Source organism: Motacilla alba, chromosome 3, assembly GCF_015832195.1.
Source record: "Motacilla alba alba isolate MOTALB_02 chromosome 3, Motacilla_alba_V1.0_pri, whole genome shotgun sequence".
NCBI classification, from domain to species: Eukaryota; Metazoa; Chordata; class Aves; order Passeriformes; family Motacillidae; genus Motacilla; species Motacilla alba.
The window spans coordinates 37,907,803-37,913,565 of NC_052018.1; the positions used below are offsets into that span (position 1 = coordinate 37,907,803).

Sequence of the window (5,763 nt, forward strand, 5' to 3'; positions counted from 1 at the left end):
CATTCTATATTTAATTAAAACACAAAATTATTACTTCCATCTGCACATGCAGACCTGAGAAACGGCTTAAGGTACACAAAAAATTTACATCTGGTATTCAAATTTAGGTATGGGGAGACATTTTAACCATATCAGGTGTCACACCATTCCTCTAGTGTAGAACAAATATGATAAGTTATTTATTAATATTTGAAAACATTTTCAATATTTGAAGTTTCTCAGGCACTTGCATAGAGTTTAAATCATGTGAGTGAACCACAGCTTCTCAGGGTTAGGAGATCTCTTCAGTTATTTTCATTTCTTATTTTTATTTTATTTTTTGGTTCCTTTGGAAACCCACACAGAATGTTCTTTCTCTCAGTGCGGCTTTTTCAGTAATTCTTTTGTTCTACATTTAGTGCCAAGGAGCACAGTCCATGTTAAATCCATACAGCAGCCTGCAATCTCCTGAACCATATGCTATTTTTACAGCAGGTCACCTGTGGAAATGCTTTTTCAATCAAATCCTCCTTCTCTTGGCTTGTCACTCTGCTGGTTCACACTGGGGCTAATCCTGGTGCTGCCACTCTGCAGCCACCGAAGCCACCATCTGCTCTTTGCCCTGCTCCGGCCTTTGATCAAACGGTAAATAAATCCTTCAGGATAGGGAAGGATTTCCTAGGTGCTGGCCATACGGCAACATATTTGGTCATTGCATGGAGCCCTGGGTAGCACTGTGATCGCTGGTAAGTAACGTACCTTCCCATTATCTTCCCTTGGACTTACAAAGATTTCTCAGTGCAGAAATCAAACATTCTCATCTGCCTCAGACCTGGCAAAGCTGCTTGTGCATGGCTTTGAAATGAGGTTATCTAGTGGATTTCATGTGTCTCAGAGCAGCAAAAGTTAACCTCCTGCAGGGACAGGGGAAAGACCATACTGTCATTCCCACAGTCCCACCTGAAATATATTTGCTGGCAAGGAGCTCTGGTGGCCAAGAAAGATGTTGATTATGGATTGTTTTCTTAGCTATATGTGAACAGACCTGAACCCAAAGTGATAAGGCTGGGTAGCTGGAAGAGGAAATCCGAAATGGCAGAGGGGATCATGATTTTTCTGACAGGAAGGAATCTGCAATAATACTACAATAGTACAGGCCAGTAAACTTTTGCAGATCTTGTTTTTTTCTGGGGACTGCTGAGCAAAGATGGGACACAATGTATCACTTATTTCTCTGTGTGCAGGGGGTTGAAGTGCTGAACGGTACAATTCTTGCTAAACCCTGCAAAACTGCATCTGACATTGCTTGAGATAGGACAGAGGCTAACTCAGTCGCTGAGCAAGCATAACTGGTGGGCCTTAAAATATCTGTAGACTATAAGAGAATTGCTGAACTAACAAGCTGCTGAGCCAGCATAATGAATAGAACATAGCAGAAATAATGCAATAGCTTTGTGGTTAAGACAGCTGTAAACGAAGGAAAAGAGGAGCTGTCTATCAGCCTGTTTCAAAGAACTGGCTCCCCAGTCTCTTCTATTTTGACTAGAATGGATTCAGCAAAACAGCAAGAAGGATAGTCTGGACAGCTGAGAATGTGTGTGGCCGGTGGGTCACAGTACTATAAGAAGATAAAAGAGACTCAGAAATTCATCAATGTGAGTTCATCAGAAGAGTATCAGCATTGCAGATGCCATGGGCTGAGAAAGGTGAGCATTTTCCCCAAATTAGCTTGAAATACTGGCCAGGATATGTTTGTGACTCAAAAGTGGCAACAGCAGGCATTTTGCAGACCTTTATAAGATATGAGAACTTAGAGATCTGGGCAGAAGAGTGCCTCATGACCAGAATGCTATGCTGCTAATGACTTTTGCTAGGGAGTTATAAGAAATATCCACTGCTTTTTATATAATTTCATTAGTTATATTTTGGGATGGATGCAAAGATAGATAGATAGATAGATAGATAGATAGATAGATAGATAGATAGATAGATAGATTATAGACACATCCATCCATCCATCCATCTATCCATCCATCCATCACCATAAAACGTATGATGATCACTCATCATTCTGTTGCTATAATTGCCTGTAGTTATTGCCTGGGTTTGGTTGCTGTACTGCTGACTTGTAGTTATATTTGCTGTGTTTTCATTTAGTGCAATTTTTATAAGTTACCAGTCAGTGTAAGGTATTAAAATCCATACCTTCTTAATATTGTGCATCCCTGTATTGTACTTCTACCTACTAAATAATTTGCATTAATTTTCTAATATTTACAGTTACATCTCCAGAAAATTAAAAAAGAGATGGATACTTATATATAATCCTTCATATTGCTAACCTGTTGGCCTGGTTTCTTATAGATTTAATCCAGGAGAACCAACAAAACTACTGAATTATCATAATAGCTAACATGCTTGGGAATGCTTTAAAGGGTAACATGTTGGAAGCTGTTCCAAGTCGGCTGGTTGGATGTGACCAACATGTTTTGGAGAGAGGAGAGTTTGTACAGACACAAACTGCACTATGTCTGTTGGCTGTGGGAATGAAGCACAGAAGCCATTTCATCTTATATAACACTTTACCCACAGTCTGGTATGTCTTTCTTGCTCATGTCCATGAAATTTTGAATAGAGTTCTGCATCTTGTAGTGGGACTTCCTTTTTTTTATATGAAGAGTTTTGCAAAATGAAACTTTCTGAAAAGTTCAATTGAATTAAGCAGTCCTTACAGCATTTGAATTTATGTACAAATATTTGTTAAAATCCTACAAAACTTAGTAGAGCTTCTTACAAGGGTAGGGATAATCTTAAAAAATGAATTAATTTTAAATCCCATTCAGAATGTACCAAGAGCCATAAACAGAATATCTTGTCTTTTTTGCTTTATAATTAACTTACATAACAATTTAATATGAGATTTTATATTGTCCTTTACAGAGAACACATCATCATTCTTGTCACACTCTTTTTCTTTAGAACATTTTTTCATTTAGTTCTCATTCTGTATTTTAATAAAAAGCAGAAAAACGTATGCAAAATATAACACATTGAGCTCTCCTTTCAAGCACAAACAGATCGTTTACTCCTAAATTAGTGGAAAAATGCCCTATGTCAGCATATTTGATTTTGAGTTTATATGAATTTGAGTCATTAAGCTGAAGTCTAGACTCAAAATTACTCTTTTTTCCTGTCATCTGGTTTTAATTGGACCATAATTTTATGTCTTCACATGATGACTCTGATATGTTACTAGTATTTTAGCAAAAAATATATGTAGAGAAAAAAATGCATTATTTTTTTCTCTCACTTCCTATATCCTTTCTTCAAAGACTTAAGGAACTACTTAGCACTATAAGGACTATTCCTTTCCTCTTCTCTTTCCTGGGCTAATTTCCAAAATGAGGGGAGGAAGCTCCCCTTATCTCTTTTCAAACTTAATTGTTGCCTTGTAGGATAAGTCACCGAAACGAGAAACATGAAAAGAAATTCTGCAAGGTAATGGCTCCAGAGCTTCTGTTGGTGCTCACTTCAACCAACAAAGGTTTGGGAACACCTTGGAAGGTCAAATAAGCTAGTCGTTTGAAATCTGTGCCTAAATTCAAGTAGACATAGTGAAGATGCAGAGGAGCTGCAGCGTTTCCCCCTCTCAAGAAGCAGAGTTCCAGGTCAGCAGCCATGTTGACAGCAACTGCTCCTGCCGTGCTTGAGCCCTCCTTGCTCTCCTTAAGGAGGGCAGTGCTCATGTCCGTGCTTAGTCAGTGCTCAGATATCTGTATTCATCCAGGCAGCTATTCCTCTGTTCCTCATCCCCATCACAACACGCAACGTGCAGCCAAGACACTCTGATTTTACGGTGCCTGTGTAAGAGAATATGCTAAACAGGAGAAAATACAGTACTCCTACTGAAAGCATTCATAATTCCTACCAGAAAAATAGGCATACATCATGATCTATCCAAATAACAGTAAAAACATTATAGCTATGGCTAAATTATAAACAATAATAATAAAGAATAAATAAGAGTGTAAGATAATTTTTTGTCACCGCTTTTTTTTTTCTCTGAAGTGAAGATCAGAACACATTTTCAACATGAAATCTGCAAGCATAAGCACTTGGTATTTCATTGCTACTCAATGAAATGATTCCAAGTAATAATAACAACAAAAAAGAAACTCCTAGAGTTGAGGGTTCAAAAAAAAGCAATTAACAAAAACAGACATAATGGAAAGTGTACTGTCAAAATGTTGCTCTTTGTTTTGTCAAAATTAAGGTGGACTTTCTACAATACTCACACAAACTAAGCTCAATTTGTGATCCAAGAGAGTAAATACTGTCACTCTTAATTTTTCACCAAAAATGAATTGCCCAAATAAATAGGGAAAAAATACTGTTAAAATTTGGTTGCAGTATTTACTCTGTATCTGTTCTTTTATCCCTTTCCATTTATTTAACAATTCATTCTGAAACTAGCCCCACTTTCCATTGTCTTTCTAAAGGCTCAGTGAAAACCAGTGTCACTGCCAACTGCTGCTGCACCTGATGTTTTATTTTTGCAGATCTCTCCAAAAACCTTGAGACATGAGCTTGTTCACGAGGCAAGATTTTGCTACTAACCTAATGCAAAATAGCCAGTGGTGCCCTTTAGTCGCCATAAGATTGCTTCTTTAACCACTGCACATGGTTAAAATTTGTGATGATGTTAACTGGGGTTCCGTTTATACATTAACAGGAGGCTGGAGGGCTCATTGGATTCCTTTCTGCTATATTCAAAATCACTATAGGTGTTATTTATACCACTTCTGTTCTTAGTGCATTTGCCAAGAAAGAAAAGTCAGTCCAACACAGTTGTCATCTAAAAATAAACACCAATGAGATCTTCTTCCTGTGAACTGTAAGGTCATTCTGTAACTCAGCATGGTTCATTGATCTCTTCTACCCCCTGTGCCTTTCCAGATTTATTGGAAATCTGTTCAAAGGAGAATATATATTACTGCTTGCTACTCTAGGAACTGCTGCTAAACGCTGAGTAAAAGATTCTTTTCTATTCTCTTTATTCCTTGTCCTTAGAGACAGAACCGAGGAAAATCTTCCCAAGTCTCTCAGATGTCAGCTGAAAACAGATGAGCTGGGAATGCAGGTTGAATACCTTCTTCAGCTCTTCCTTTGGACAAGTTCACTAAGTTCAGGAAACACCTTGGGAACAATTCATGTCAGTGTGTGTCTGTATTACTTCTGTTGTTAGCATGAAGAGCCTCAAAGTAATCTAAGTCAATGATCTGATTACTAATAAAGAGCAGCGCTGGTCAGGTGTACACTTTGTATTTCTTTTTAATATTCACAGTATTCATTTTAATATTTCACAGTATTAAACAGTACTGTGAAGAGAGAAATCTTGCTACTAGCAAGAGATATATCTATATACTTATGTGCTTCCCTAATCACTAACCTAATCACATCATATGGTTTATGCAGTTCAAGCATTCATGTAAAACATATGTAACTCATTAGAAAAAATGGAGTTTCATCCACATTCACTCAGGTTATGTCCCCTCTTTACTGTAAATTCTGAAACAAATGAGAAAATGTGAACACATGTGCCGGGAGTTTTACTAGGAGCTCAGCAGCTGGTATATAATCACTGAAGTTTGATTAATTTGTTGTTCTTTACCTTTTTTCTTTCTTTAAAATAAAGGTTCTTAGCAAGACTAATGTATATGCACTCAAGCCAGCAGTATGTGAGTGATGTGTATTGATAAAATACAGAAGGATCCTGGGGTCTGT

At 37.4% G+C, this 5,763-nt stretch overlaps 1 long non-coding RNA gene across 2 annotated transcripts; it reads left to right on the top strand.

Annotated features, from left to right (window-relative positions):
• The first annotated feature begins 545 nt into the window (after positions 1-545).
• On the top strand, positions 546-5,286 carry LOC119699639. 2 transcript variants are annotated; one of them, XR_005256490.1, is made up of 3 exons: positions 546-725; positions 2,344-2,575; positions 5,050-5,286. It is a non-coding gene; the product is annotated as an uncharacterized LOC119699639 (long non-coding RNA). The 2 variants fall into 2 exon arrangements; XR_005256489.1 differs by lacking the exon at positions 2,344-2,575.
• Positions 5,287-5,763: the final 477 nt, after the last annotated feature.